At 44.6% G+C, this 16,274-nt stretch overlaps 1 non-coding gene and 1 pseudogene across 1 annotated transcript; both read right to left on the bottom strand.

Moving 5' to 3' along the window:
• Nucleotides 1–14,285: 14,285 nt before the first annotated feature.
• On the bottom strand, nt 14,286–14,356 carry trnag-gcc (transfer RNA glycine (anticodon GCC)). The gene has a single exon. It is a non-coding gene; the product is annotated as a tRNA-Gly (tRNA).
• A 1,426-nt stretch (nt 14,357–15,782) lies between these two features.
• On the bottom strand, nt 15,783–15,936 carry LOC132815547 (U1 spliceosomal RNA; annotated as a pseudogene).
• Nucleotides 15,937–16,274: the final 338 nt, after the last annotated feature.

Below are 16,274 nucleotides of genomic sequence, written 5' to 3' on the forward strand. Positions count from 1 at the left end.
CCTAACCTGCAATCTTCTTCCTGACCTCTCCGCCCCCACCCCACTCCGGCCTATCACCCTCACCTTGACCTCCTTCCACCTATCACATCTCCATCGCCCCTCCCCCAAGTCCCTCCTCCCTACCTTTTATCTTAGCCTGCTTGCCACACTCTCCTCATTCCTGATGAAGGTCTTATACCCGAAACGTCGAATTTCCTATTCCTAGGATGCTGCCTAACCTGCTGTGCTTTAACCAGCAACACATTTTCAACCAAATCTGAATGTTGTCTAGTTCATTCGCTATTCAGCATTTAAGGAGTTGTATAATGTTCAGAACATTATAGAATAAGTGGCAAACAGTATAAGTATAAGCTTGATAACATCAAAGGTACCACTCCCTGCTAACGTAACCCATGAAGGCAAATAGAATCTCATGTGAATATCTCAGCCATGTGACAGTACCTGCAACAATACAGCACTCCAAAGCCTTAATTTTTCCACTTAGGCTGTACAGCAGATATGAACTCAGAACCTGACAATTCAGAGACAAAGAATATGCCAATTGATCCCTGGTGAGGGAAAAAGAAATTGAGGTCATGCAACAAAACCTAATGGGTTTTAATAGACTTCCTTTAGTCTCTTGCTGTTTCTGCAGACAACGTGGCTGTTGCTCATTGTTTTTTTTATGCTTTTTTATAAATAATTTGATCAACAACAATTATGAAATTCTGCAGGGGAATCACCTAGACATGTTTACTGTTGATCCACATAAAAGGGTTGATTGGAAACTTGGCCTGTCTGCTGATTGATGCCATTTTAAAACAGTGTCCTTGCTCAGTTAAAGGTGTTTTCTTTCAAACAAAAGACCCAGGTCTTTAACCAGTAATGCAATTTAATATTTTTCCCCTTTATTCTTGTATAGGAGTGCGGACATTGTTGGTACAGCCAACAATCATTGCCCATCCTAAATTAGCCTTGAGCCGATTGTCTTGATAGGTCATTTCTGAGGGCAACTAGAGAATCAACCTCATTGTTGTGGATCTGGAGCCACATGTAGGACAGACCAGTTAAGGATTTCCATCCCTGAAGGACATTAATAAACCAGAAGGAATGTTATGATAAGTAGCGAAAATGCTATAGCCAATTATATAAGATTTAATAGCTGAGCTCTTAAAAAACAATGGCAGGATCAGACAGAATCAGGATGTGTTTATGGAAAGGGAAATCATGTTTGAAACAACTACTGGATTTCTTCGAGAATGTGGCATATAGAGTTGTAGAGAGACGCCCTGTGGAAGTGACATATTTTGATTTTAAGAAGGAATCCAACGTAGTCCCACATAAGAGATTAAGATATAATATTAAAGAACATACAATGGAGGATAGTGTATCAAAATGGACAGGAAACTGGTTGGCAGATAGGAAACAAAGAGTTGGCATAAACAGTGACTAGTGGAGTACTGCAGTGGTCAGTGTATGGACCCCTGCCATTCCGGTGTAGCAGGAGGTGAAGAAGATAAATATATGTTGGTTTTCATAACAAGACGAGTTGAATACAGGAGCAGGGTGTCATACTGAATTGTACATGGCCTTGGTGAAACCTGGAATATTGTGCGCAGTTTGGGTCTCCTTACATGAGAAAGGATATAGGGTAGATCATTTGGCATTGAGATAAGGAAAAAATTCTTCACCCAGAGAATGGTGAGTCTGAGAAATTCACTAAACCAGAAAGCAGTATGATTTCAAGAAGGAGTTGGATAAAACACTTGGTGTTGAAGAGATCAAAGGATATGGGGGAAAGTTGGGAACAAGCTATTGAGTTGGATGATCAGCCATGAGCAGGCTCAAAGGACTAAATGGCATCCCTGCTCCTATTTTCGATGTTTCTACATTTTTAGCAGCATTCTGCAATATTCTTAGACATTCTGCAGTTACAATCAACCAGAAACTGACCTGGACCAGCCATATACACAGTATAGCTGCAGTACCAGTCCACTGAGAAATCAAAGATGAATTAACTCACCTCCTGACACTCCACAACCTGACCATCATTTAAAAGACACAGGTCAGGTATGTGATGGGATACGTTTTGCCTGCATGAGTGTAGCTCCAAGAATCTGTTCCTGGAAACCAAACTGTGAGGTGATGCAACTGTGAGGGAGAGCTAACAAGGCAACAGAGTACATGTTGAATGGTACAACCCTAGGCAGTACACAAGATCAGAGGGATCTTGGTGTCTGTGTCCAAATATCCTTGAAGGCAGCAGGACTGTATATATGAGGAGGCATATGAGATACTTGCCCTAATTAATCAGGGCATTCAATACAAGAGCAAGAAGGTTATGGCAGAGCTGTATTTAACTTTAGTTAGGCCACAGATGCAGTATTGAATGCAGTTATTGTCACTACACTTAGAAAGGATGTGATTGTATTGGAGAGGATCAGAAGAGATTCGCTAGAGTGTTGCCTGGGCTGGTGCAATCAGCCATAAAGGTGGACTAGATTGGTTGTTTTCCTTAGAGCAGATAAGGCTGAGGAAGGATCTGATAGAGGTGTACAAGGTTCTGAGGCACTTGGACAAGGTAGATAGGGAATAATGTTGCCCCTTACATCAATAGCCAGGGATTACAGTTTTAAGTAAGTAACAGGGGGGTTTCGAGGGAATTTGAGGAAATGTTTCTTCACCCAGAGGGTTGTGGCTGCTGAAATTCACTACCTAATAGGGCAGTAGAGGCAGGATCTATCAAGAACTATTTTGATGAAGACTTGAAACACTACATCATACAAGGTCAAGTATGAGAAAATGGAATTAGAATAGATAGATGTTTGAAGACCAGGATGGACACAGTGGGCAGAAGGGCCTCTTTCTGTGCTATGAAAATTATGTCTCGATAACACTTTATGGTACCGTTTCCAATCATGTTTCCTAAAGTATAATGTTTCCGAATTGGGCAAAGTATTCCAATTTAGACTGAGTCACTATCTTCAGACAATACCTTAGAAATGACTTGAGAAAGTTTTAGATCTGAGGCAGAAATGGTTTACAAGAATTACTCCAGGGATGAGAGCTTTCACCTACATAGGTAGATTGGAGAAGTTTGGGTTGTCCTTCTTTGAGAATGGAAAACAGAGAGATGTTTTGATAAACTCGATCTGGACACACTTGATCGTGATAGACTGCTCTCACTGCCAGAAGGCCACGATTTAGAGGATACATAATCATAGAGTCCTATAGCACAGGAACAGACCCTTTCATCCAACTCATCCATGCCAAAATGTTTCCCAAAACTAAACTAGTCCCACTTGCCTGCCTTTGGCCAATATCTCCGTTAACCTTTCCTATTCATATATCTGTACAAATGTCTTGTAAATGTTGTATCTGTACTGCATCTACCACTTTCCCTAGCAGTTCATTCTGCATACGAACCAGTCTCTGTGTTAAAAACTAGAAGACCTCAGTCAAGTCAAAGCAGGAAGCTTTCAGCCAGGGGATACTGGCACAGGAAGTCAAGATCAGACTTTGTTATCACAAAGGAGTGGGTGTGGTTAGTTGGTCAGTTAGGGGCAGTCATTATTGCTATGCTGGTGCTGGTGAGAAGAAAAGGTGTTGGGGTGTCCCGGGCAACTCAGGAGGCAGCACAGAGGCCATTTAGGGTTAGGAGGGGTTTTGGAGTGGGTTGTTTTTGAGAGATGTTGTATATAATAGTGAGGGTGCCTTGGTGGGTGCAATAGTAGAGATAGAGCATGTGTAAGGATGGCACATTTCCTGGCCAAGTCATTGACCTTCTTCCTACATGGCTGGACATTCCTCAAGATGCCTGAGACTATAAAGATCCAGATGGCAAATTTGGACCGGCTGGTAGGGTCTGATTGTATGGCCTCCATGGGAAGTTTTTAGAAAGAGGATATACGCTGTACACCAGAACTTCCAGGTGCCTGTCCGCAGAGCGAGGTATGAATTTCTCCTCATCTGCTACTTATGGAACAAATGTGACACACTGTGCAGGACAACATCCCTGCCTGACATCCCTTCACTGCGTGAACAATAGCCTGTTAAAGGCATGAGCACCAGAGATGTTAGTCTATTCTAATAGTGACAAATTCTTCCTTGTGTGGCCACGTAGTAAAATCAGGCTAGTATCAGGTGTAATGGGCAGTATGAATACAGGTTAGGAAGTTACTGAGATGTCTTGGGAAAATAGTGCAAGATGGCTCACTTACTTAATGGTGATCAATCTTCCATGAAACTTCAGAAAATTGACACTTAGTCAAAATATCGTAGGATTTAGCCCCCAATTTCAATCCCCAATCAGATTAAACATTACCCACTTCCCATTGGATTTGTTCTGTACTGGAAATTTCTGGATGGGCAGTCCTGTTGTGAACCTGCCCAGGAATCCTCGAAACCAAGGCAAATAGTAAAAGAGCCAACAACAACGTGAAGGAAATCATTTTTATCTAACAATCAGGAATGTATTGCCTGGGTGTATGGTAAACACAGATACAATTGGGATTTTCATAAGGTACTGGATAAACACCTAAAGGGAAAAATAGAAAATAAAATTGCAGACGGAAGACAAGGAAGTGAGATGAATCAAGTAGCTCATGGACAGAATGGGTTAAATGGCATTCTTTGGGACTGCAGCAATTCTATGATTCTCTGTTAAGACACTTCTTCATTACCCAGAATGAAGTAGGAATTTGGACTGAGTCTGCATGTGTGGAAACCTGATCCTTTGCAATTACTGCGGATTATCCCAATTAGGATATCTCCTTTGGTGTGTTCATCAGCATAACATCATTCTTCCCTGTCCATTCTGAAACAATTAAGTTTCTCGACCATTCCCACTTTCACTTTAATTTACAAGCTGCGGCTTGCTTTCCGCCTCAGATTTTAAATTATGTTGTCAAGTGCGCTATATGCCAAGTTCTTCTGTGTACCAATTTCCTAAAATTAGGAGGAATGTCTCCGATTGTAAAGGGAACTGTCATAACATTTTCAATGCAAAGCCTGCTCTGGAAGATTTCAACATAAGAGCTTAAGAAATAGAAGCAGGAGTAGCCCATCTGTCCCCTCGAGCCTGCTTTGCCATTCAGTAAGATCATAGCTGATCTTTTCGTGGACTTAACTCTACTTACGCTCCCACTCACTATAACCCTTAACGCCTTTATTATTCAACAATCTATCTATCATTGTCTTAAAACATTCAATAAGGAAGCCTCAACTGCTTCACTGGGCAGGAAATTCCACAGATTCACAACCCTTTGGGTGAAGAATATCCTCCTCAACTCAGTCCTAAATCTGTTCCTCCTGATTTTGAGTGTATCCCCTGGGTCTATGTTCGACTGCCAGTAGAATCAGCCTCCCTGCTTCTATCTTATCTATTCCCTTCATAGTTTTATATGTTCCTGTAAAATCCCCTCTCATTGTTCTAAATTTCAAGAGTAAGATCCCATGCTACTCAATCTCATCTCATAAACCAATCCTCTAAACTCTGAAATTACCCTAATGAACCTCCTCTGCACCCCTACTAGTGCAAAACATTCTTTCTCAAGTAAAGAAACTAAAACTGTACACAATACTCCAGGTGTGGTCTTACCAGCACCCTATATTGCTGCAGCAATACCGCATATACCTAGTTTTCAAGGGTCTCTTCCTGACCATATAAGCAGCCTTAAAGGGCACGATTTGCATATTTTTGATTCAAATACATATTTTTGATTCAATACCTGCGTCATCACATGTTATGAACAGCAGTATATATTGCGCAACATGATTTTCAAATTGTTAAATTAAATGTTGATAACTATATGTATGCTGTATATATTTATTTATGTGATGTTTGCATGCATATATTTGACTTGTGCATGCAAATATCTACAGTACCTTATGGTAGCCCTCGACTTTGTTTTCCTGCTGTTGCCTCAGTTTCTTAGAAGTAGACGTCGCATACAGTTGTCCTCTGAACTTATTGTAAAACACACCCAAATGTTTCTGACAAAACAGCATCATGAGAAAGCAAGTATACAGCACAGTTTAAACTAAACATTGTTGAAGTTGCAGAGAAGAACAATAGTGTAGCTGCAAAGGAGTTCTGTGTTTCTCAAAAACTTGACCGAAATTGGGGGAAAAGCCACACAGTTAAGGGGTATGCCAGAACAGAAGTATGCAAACCGAGGAAAGCTGAACAAATGGCCACAACTAGAAGAAAAGTTTGCTGTCTGCGTAATTCAGTGTCGTCAGTACGGAAACATAGTGATTCGACAATTTATCAAAATAAGCACCAAAAACAAAGCAAAAAAAGATGGATTTAATGATTTCAAAGCCAGTGCTGGATGGTGCAGTAGATTTATGAAAAGATATGGTTTAGTGCTTAGATAGAAAATCAAGATTGCTCAACGTCTACTAGTAGAATTTAATGACAAGTTAATAGGGTTCCATCGCTTTGTAATCAGAAGTTGGAAGAAAAACAGGTACAGGCTCTCATGCATCGGCAATATGGACGAAACCCCAATGAACTTTGAAATGCCAAGGAACAGAAACGTGGACTAGATTGTGTAAAAACAGTTTTAGTTAAGACTATTAGCCATGAAAGGAGTTGATTCACTGTGTTAATTGGTTGTATGGCAGATGGAACTTTGGTGATTTTCTAAGTGGAAAACTCTGCTCAAACAGAAATTCCCAAAAGGCATTGTTGTCTTCGTCCATGAGAAAGGGTGGATGGATAAAGGTGACTGCAAGACTTGGATTAGGGAGGTCTGGAATATGGTGACCAGGAAGGAAAAAAGCTTACTGGTTTGGGATACGATTTGGAGATGCCGGTGTTGGACTGGGGTGTACAAAGTTAAAAATCACACAACACTAGGTTATAGTCCAACAGGTTTAATTGGAAGCACACTAGCTTTTGGAGCGACGCTCCTTCATCAGGTGGTTGACAACCACTTGATGAAGGAGCAGCACTCCGAAAGCTAGTGTGCTTCCGATTTGTGGGCGGCACGGTGGCACAGTGGTTAGCACTGCTGTCTCACAGCGCCTGAGACCCGGTTTCAATTCCCGACTCAGGCGACTGTCTGTGTGGAGTTTGCACGTTCTCCCCGTGTCTGTGTGGATTTCCTCCGGGTGCTCCGGTTTCCTCCCATAGTCCAAAGATGTGCGGGTCAGGTAAATTGGCCATGCTAAATTGCTTGTAGTGTTGGGTAAGGGGTAAATGTAGGGGTATGGGTGGGTTGCGCTTTGGCGGGTTGGTGCGGACTTGTTGGGCCGAAGGGCCTGTTTCCACACTGTAAGTAGTCTAATCTAATCTAAACCTGTTGGACTATAACCTAGTGTTGTGTGATTTTTAACTTCGGTTTGGGATATGTTCAGATCACACAGAATGAAAAGTGTTATCACTGAAATGTGAGCTAACAATACTGATATTGCAATGATTCCTGGAGGTCTTACAAGCATGGTGCAGCCACTAGATTTTCGCATCAATAAGAATATGTGTAGTTTCTGTTCTTCTCGGCCTTTTGGCTCGGAATATGTGTAGTTCCTGAAGACCAGAGGAAGAGATTCTGCTCGAGTGCTGCAGGGGAGATACCACAGGGGTCGTGTTGTGAGTCGTCGGACCTGATGGAGACCATTGCTGGATCATGATTGGACGTTGGAGGTTCGTTTGGTTGTGCTGACCTGCTCTTGGTGTACCTTCATGCAGGCTTTGGCCTAATGCCAATTCAGGTACCAGACAACCCGAGAGCTATAGGCTCAGCAGCCGCTTGCAGCCCAGGCCAGGGCATTCGCAACACAGTCAGGGTGACTATGAAGAAGGTGGAGGAGCACACACCAGTCAATCGGACAGGGTTTGTCAAGAAGATTTTGCTGGAGTGCTGTGTGTTTGTAGTAGTGGATGTGTATAGCCTGCAGGATTTTGACATGACCTTCAGGAGCGTGAAGAATTGCAAGCATCCCCTGAAGGTCTTCAAGGAGAAGGAAGGGGAACCTCTGTTCTCCATCTTATCGGCAGTCCCGTTGTGTGTGCTTCCTGCGCAGAGGAGTCGGGTTGTAACAATCCATATGTACAATCCTCACGTCCCAGCAGCAGGTGTCCTGACCTTCCTGAGAAGGTATGTCTAGGTTGAGGGACAGAGTACCGATGTGGTCGATCCCCTCGGGATCTGGACCAGCAAATGATAGCTAAGGGTAACACTGAGAGTCGATGCCAGTGGGAACATCCTCCACCCACCCTCCAGCTTTGCCATCGGTGGAAGCAGAGGTTACCTGACATACGCAGGGCATCCGAAAGTGTGCCGAACCTGCGGGAGTTCAGGCCACATGGCGGCGGATTGTAAGGTGACCGTCTGCCGAAACTGTAAGCTGGAAGGCCACCCGACCAAGGAGGCCAAGAACTTTAATCTGTGTGGAGAGGTGGGCCACATGTACAAGGCCTGCACAAGACGAGGGGCCGCCACCAATGCACAGATGGCCGGAGGTGGCAACACGAGCCGTGGACAGCATCAGACCACAAAACAGCACGGGAACGGTGTCTGGAGACACCCAGGAGGAAGGGCAGGCTGTAGCGGAGCAGACAGCAGACAGCGGGGAGATGCAGCAGCCGATCCAAGCTCCTTCAAAACAGGTGGAGGAAATGGAAGAGGAGGGAATAAAGGAGGCAGAGGATTGGATTACTGTCAAAAGCAGGAAGAGGAAACCTCTCAAGGCCCCCAAAGCCACCCAGCAAAGGGGTAAGCGACAACTACACGACGAGGATACAGGCAGCTCTTCCGACAGTGAGGATGGGCGCAAGGAGGGTCGTCACCAGAGGAAGAGACAGAGCGCCGCGTGGAAAAAGGAGGGCAGCACAGCCCAAACAGGAAAAGATGATCCCTCTGAGGGGATGGGTAAAGGCCTCCCCCACCCGGTGAGAACAAAGTGGTACCCACCGACCCACAGCTCCAGGTATCTGGGAGCAGCAGTCCTGTGACAGCCCCGCTGTCAGATGGAGAACTGGATGGTGCGGACGCTGGGCCCGACCTGAAGACACCAGAACGGGGAAATGGCCCCAGCGTGGAGCCGGACAGCTAATTCAGCCCTGGGAGGGTCCAGCAGTTTGCCGTCACCACGGAGATGCACACAGCTACCCCAGAGAGGCAAGACCAGCAGCAAATGGACCCTGGTAACCTCGTAAACTGTTACAATGGGGATAAGAATTGCCAGCATCAATATGCGTAGTATCAAATCGGCTACGCGATGTGTTTCTACAATGGCCTTCCTGGCCAACGTTAAAGCCGATGTCCTGTTTCTGCAGGAGTGTGGGATACCGCACCTTAGCAGCTACAGGAGATGGTCGAGCTTGTGGGCCCATGGGCCGTCAGTTTGGCTAGGGGCAACGATAGCCGTGTCTCCGGCCTGGGTATCCTGTTGTGAGGAGGCAACTTCACCATTTCTGAGGTTAAGGAGGTAGTGGGCGGGCGCCTCCTCGTCACCGAAGTCATGTTTGCTCCCCTGTGACTGATTAATGTGTACACCCCAGTGGGTAAGAGTGAATGGTTGGCGGTCCTGCAGCAGCTTCCAGGCTGGTCATTCTGGCCAGAGACTTCAACAAAATCGTTGATGCAGATGGACGATCCGGCGGGGGGGGGCAGTAAAACTGGACGCCACGTCCAGAGCCCTGATGGACTCGGTAAAAGATGCCAAGCTGCACGACGTCTTCAGCACCCCTGCAGATGGAGCGCAGCGTAGATACACCTGGTCACAGGCAGACAGGTCTATCTGCTCAAGGATAGGTTACCTGTTTGTGCCCCGAACGCTCTCGGTCATATCCACCAACGTCAAGCCTGTGTTCTTCTCTGACCACTGCCTCCTGCTGGCTGACTGTCACCTACAGGACGAGCAGCGGGCTAGTAAGGGAACGTGGAAGCTGAACACCAAGCTGTTGACCCCGGGAAACATTGAGGAGCTCAAGAGGGATTATGCAGGTTGGAGAACCATGAAGCCCCTCTTTGAGTCTCCAGCGGACTGGTGGGAAACAATAAAAGGGAACATCAAGAAGTTCTTCATCCTCAAAGGTGTTCAGGAGGCGAGAGAGAGACGGGAAAAACTGTCCCAGCTCCAGGAAAGTGTGCAGAACCTGCTCCTGCTGCAGACAATGGGGTTGATGTCACGGAGGACCTCCAGGAGGTGAAGGGCCAGCAAGCCTCGTTCTTTGCCTCGGAGGCCTCCAAGATAATCTTCCAGTCCAGGGTCCACTCGGTGGAGCAGGACGAGACATGCTCACGTTTCTTCTTCCAGAAGGTGCACAAAGAGAGCTCCGTGCTCAGCAGCCTGAAGGAGGAAGATGACTTGATAACGTCATCTCAGGCTGATGTCATGAGGATCAGTAAATCCTTCTATGCCAGTCTGTATGACGCGAAGCCAACCGACAGGACAGCCTCCCAGTCATTCCTGTCCTCTGTCACGGAGATCTTAGACGACAGAACACAGGAGAGGCTGGACCAGCCGCTATCTCTGGACGAGCTGACCAAGGCTCTCGAGTCCTTCGAAAAGAATAAAGCTCCTGGAAGTGACGGCTTACCGGTCAAGCTCTATTCCGCTCTGTGGGATTTGATTGGCCAGGACCTGCTGGAGGTGTATGTCAGTATGCTTCGGGCCGGTACCATGAGTGAATCCATGAGGAAAGGTATCATCACCCTCATCTACAAGCAGAAGGGGGAGAAGGAGGAACTCAGAAATTGGAGACCAATCTCACTGTTGAATGCAGATTAGAAAATTCTGTCAAAGGTAATTGCCAACTGGGTCAGGTATGCTCTGGGGTCGGAGATTCACCGTGACCAAACCTGTGCTGTATCGGGCAGGAAGATCGCTGAGCATCTCGTACTCCTCAGGCATATGATCGCCTACGTGCCTGATCAGCCTGGACCAGGAGAAAGCCTTTGACAGGATATCACACAGGTATGTGAGAGATGTTCTCTCCAAAATGGGCTTTGGGGAGGGAATCTGCAATTGGATCAGACTGCTCTACACCAACATCGTCAGTGCAGTCTCAATCAATGGGAGGGAATCAGATAGCTTCCCAGTCAGATCTGGAGTCAGGCAGGGCTTCCCTCTCTCTCCTGCCTTGCTTGTGTGCTGCATAGAGCTATTTGCCAAGTCCATCAGGAAGGATGCGAGCCAGAGAGGGTTGACTATTCCTGGCAGTGGAGGCCTGCAGGTTAAGGCCTCCCTATACATGGATGATGTCACTGTTTTCTTCTCGGATCTGTTGTCCGTGCACAGACTCATGTGCATATGTGACCAGTTTGAAGGGGCATCGGCAGCCAAGGTAAACGGAGGCAAGAGCGAGGCCATGCTCTTCGGGAACTGGGCCGACCAATCCTCGATCCCCTTCACCGTCAGGACCGACCACCTGAAGGTGCTGGGTATTTGGTTCGGGGTGCTGGGGTGTGTGCCAAGTCATGGGAGGAGCGTATCAGCAAAGTGAGGCAGAAACTGTGCAGATAGAAGCTACGGTAGCTCTCCATCACGGGAGAGAACCTGGTCATGAGGTGTGAGGCACTGTCATTGCTGTTATACGTGGCACAGGTCTGGCCTATTCCCAGAACCTGTGCCGCTGCAGTCACCCGGGCCATCTTCCAATTTATATGGAGGTCAAAGATGTACCGGGTCTGAAGGGACTCGATGTATGAAGATCTAGACAACAGGGGAAAAAAATACACCCAATGCCACTCTCGCCCTGATGGCTACCTTTGTGTGTGCTGCATCAAGCTGTGTGTGGATCCCCGGTACGCAAACACCAAGTGTCACTATGTACTGAGGTTCTACCTGTCCCCGGTGTTGCAAAGTATGGGCCTGGCCTCACTGCCGCGGAACGCTCCGAGTAGTTGGACCATTCCGTATCATCTGTCCTTCGTGGAAAAGTTTATGAAGAAAAACACCTTTGACCACAAGTCCATCAGGAAGTGGTCAGCACGTAGTGTCCTTGAGACCCTTTGGGAAAAGGAGAGGATGGATCTTATCGACCGGTTCCCGAGCAGACTATCAAAGCCATTTGGCAGAATGCTTCATCGCCAGAACTTTCCAACAAGCACCAAGACATGGCTTGGCTGGTGGTGAGAAGGGCTCTGCCTGTGAGATCCTTTATGCACACCCGGACTCTCAGCCTCACCGCACGCTGCCCTCGAAGTGGCTGCGGGGGGGATGAGACTGTCACACACCTCCTTCTGGAATGTGCCTATGCAGAAGAAGTCTGGAGAGGAATGCAGTGGTGTTTGTCGAGGATGCATGCTCCATTACTTGCAACTGTATGTGAGTGGATTGTTGAGTCCTGGAAGGAGATGAAAACTGAAACTATTGTGAAAGCCTTCAAAAAATGTGGAATTTCTAATGCTTTAGATGGTATAGAGGATGACTGTTTATGGTCAGATGGAAGTAAGGACAAATCACTTGATGATCCCCTTCAGAGTGCGGATGAAGATGATCCATACAGTAATGTGCTTGACTCAGATGACTGGAATGAATATTCAGTGGTGCTACTGATGAGGACAGTGAATTTGAAGGATTCCAATGGACTTTTGCATGTGCCGGTAACTTTTGTTTTAAGCAACTATCCCATATTATTTGTGATATAAGGTGAGAAGAGTTTCAGCTGTGAATATCAGTTTTTTGATGTAAAGTATTTATCATATTATGAACAATTTCATGCAGTCTTTGAGTAAAATGCTATTTTTTTTTGTTTTTACTGCTCCTCTGTCCTTACTTCATGAATTGTGTATTGTACTAATTCCCCCAGTAGATGGCCTGGCCACCTGCTGGTGTGCGTGTTAACGTTTGTACATATGTGTAAACCTACATGCACTGACAGCACTGGTAAATGGAATATGGTATGACAGTACCATTCTACCTTAGCAGGCAGAATGGAGACAGTTATTTTGTAGATAAATATTTAATAATGGTCATGATTCTTTTTCCTTTCATTATTTATTATTTTACATAGCGATCTGGCTCTTGTTTGCCCACTTTGTGATTCATGCCAAGCATGAATTTCATCTCCTCGAAAACAATACCTCGTGTAAAAGTCGACCCCCTAATTTCAGCCTAAAAATGGTCTTTAAAACTCCACTTATACACGAGTATATACGGTAATTACCTTCTGTACCTGCAAACCAACATTTTGTGATTTATGCACAAGGACACCCAGGTTCCTCAGTGCAGCAGCATGCCGCAATTTTTCACCATTTAAATAATATTCCATTTTGCTATGATTCCTACCAAAATGGATGACCTTACATTGACCAAATTTATATTCCATCTGCCAGATGCTTGCCTACTCGTTTATCCCTCTACAGACATTCAGTGTCCTCTGTGCCCTTTGCTCTACTATTCATTTTAATGTCATCTGTTAACTTTGACATACTACACTTGGTCTGCAACTCTAAGTCATTTATCAAATTGTCAACAGTTGCGGTCCCAACACTGATCCCTGAGGCATGCCACAAGCCATTGATCGCCAACCAGAAAGACATCTACTTATCTCAACTGTTTGCTTTCTGTTTATTAACCAATCTTCTATCTGTGCTAATACGTTGTCTGCTTGCCTTCTGAAAATCCAGATACACCACATCCATTGATTCACCATTGTCTACCATGCTTGTAATGTCCTCAAAGAATTCCAGTAAGTTAGTTAAACATGACTTGCCTTTCATGAACCCATGCTGCGTCTACCCAATGGGACAATTTCTATCAGATGTCTCACAATTTCTTCCTTGATTCTCGATTCAAGCATTTTCCCCGGCACAGAAGTTAAGCTAATGTCCTATCTGTTTTCCAATCTGCTGGAACCGCATTCCATCAGGGCCAAGAGATTTATCTACCTTTAGCTCCTGTTAGTTTGCCCAACAGTTTCTCTTTAGTAATAATGATTGTTTCTAGGTCCTTACTTGCCATAGTCTCCTTTTCATCAATTATTGGCATGTTATTTGTGTCGTCCACATTATTAAAACTCCCTTCTCATCCTAATGTTTGCCTTAGTCTCTCTTTTTCATTTTATATATCAACATGGTATAACTTTGCACCACTAATCTGCAGGACCACAGTTTTGTATGAGATCATAAAAGCAGGTATTTTACTTTTACCAGCAAAATGCAGCAGTCATCTTTGTTAAAAATTCATGTCATCAAAATCTCATGCATTGTGGTGGCAAAGGTAAAATATAAATGAATAACTTTAAGCATAGACAGAAACTTAAAAGTAATAATTTTATACCAGACAGCTTTCATTATTCAAAGTTTGTACAACTATCCACAGAGATTTAGCTAAAAGAAGTACACCAATGCATTGGCCGGGAATCGAACCCGGGCCTCCCGCGTGGCAGGCGAGAATTCTACCACTGAACCACCAATGCAAGTGATATTTCTGTGTTTCCCTTCTGTGTTCATATCAAAACCTTACAGAGAATTAGGTCATTTTCACAAAGGTTATTAATCTAATATTCTAACTCTTTCAAGTTTATTTAAATGCAAAACATTAAAATAAGCAAACTTTGCTTGTCTCTAAAGCACACTGAAACAATATTTTTGTCTATGAATAGTCCAGTAATTATGTTTGCAGTATTAACTTATGTTAAAAAGAAGCTGAGCTGTATACTGCTGTAACCAGACCTTGCAGGCTTGCTCATGATGATGTGGCAAGCTCTCGGCTTCAGCTCACAAACCACAATAAACATAAAACATGAATCCCACTGTGCCACCAAACTGCAGGCTGATTAACAATAGCAAACAGTGAATCACAAATGGCTGTTTTCTTTCAGACTGAATTGAAAATGGTTTGATATGGACCGATCAGCACACTTCCCCAAGAATAATGGACTGACATGAATCAGTTCATGTCTGCATTAACAGTGATTTATATTGCTTACTGAACTAACCTATCATATCCCCCTTTATGCAAGGAAATGATTGAATGGATTCTTTTTTTTAAACAGTCTCAAGATTGAAACTGAGATTCAACGTAATATGCTACGAAGCAGGCTGCAAAATTACAAATTGGTAGTTTTTAAAATAATCTGGAAGGATCTTAAGCACAGAATTCTGTTTTCAAACATTTAATGGAACATCTCTATGTGAATTGACATAGCTAATAAATAAAATTAGAGAATATTTGCCTAAATAAATTAAGCATAAAGTATGTGATTAGATTCGCTACGCTATGGAAATAAGCCCTTCAGCCCAACACCAACCCTGCAACGAATAACTCACCCAGACCCATTCCCCGACATTTAGATTAGCTTTTATTCCCTGACTAATGTACCTAACACTACAGGCAATTTAGTATGGCCAATTCACCTAACCTGTACATCTTTGGACTGTAGGAAGAAGCCCACTCAGACATCGTGAGAATGTGCAAACACCACACAGATAGATAGTCACCAAAGGTGGGAATCAAATCTAGGTCCCTGCAATGTGAAGTAGCATGACTAATCACTGAGCCACCATGCCACCCTAAATTATGCACCAATGTATTGGCTGGGAATTGAACCCAAGTCTCTCAAGTGGCAGGCAAGAATTCCACCACTGCACCACAAATGCAAACAGCAAATGCACTCCCCTGCTAATTTTGAGATCGACTATCCTGCATCTGGGGATATTGTAGACATCAGTGCACCCACAGCGCAATGAGATAGCCTCACCCTGGGAGAAACTCCTTCCTGATCACAGTGTCTGCCCTGCCGGGTGAGTATAACAACTACACGCTAGTGCATGGGCCGGTAATCAAACCCAGGCCTCTCGCATGGTGAGTGAGAATTCTACCACTGAACCACCAATAAATGCTAAAAGCATTGGCCCCCACTACCACTACTTTTGCAGTCAAGTATCCTGCATCTGGGAACATCGCAGACATCAGTGCATCCGAAGTGCAATGGAATAGCCTCATCCTGGGAGAAGCTCCTTGTTGATCATGGTGTCTCCCCTGCCGGGTAAGTTTAGAAATTGTCCATTAGTGCATTGGCCGGGAATCTGGTGTCAGTATCTGTGACTTATTGGCGATTGCATTCCTTAAAACCTGAAAGGAAGAGAAAAATAATTCTTGTTAAGGCAATAAAAGAGACACTGAATGAAAGTCAAGTGCAACATAAATTTGAAATAAAATCACACAGTGCTGATGAACAAAGATGTCAAGAGTGTGCATGTGGGGGTGGTGCTCGGTATTGAGTATAGATTGCAGGATGTGGTTTCTAGGCAAGGTTGTATTTCTCTGAGCTACCTGTAATTCTGGGTGTACCTGAAACATAATGGATGGAATTCCAGTTGAAATCTAAATTG

Source organism: Hemiscyllium ocellatum, chromosome 4 (genome assembly GCF_020745735.1).
Source record: "Hemiscyllium ocellatum isolate sHemOce1 chromosome 4, sHemOce1.pat.X.cur, whole genome shotgun sequence".
NCBI lineage: Eukaryota > Metazoa > Chordata > Chondrichthyes > Orectolobiformes > Hemiscylliidae > Hemiscyllium > Hemiscyllium ocellatum.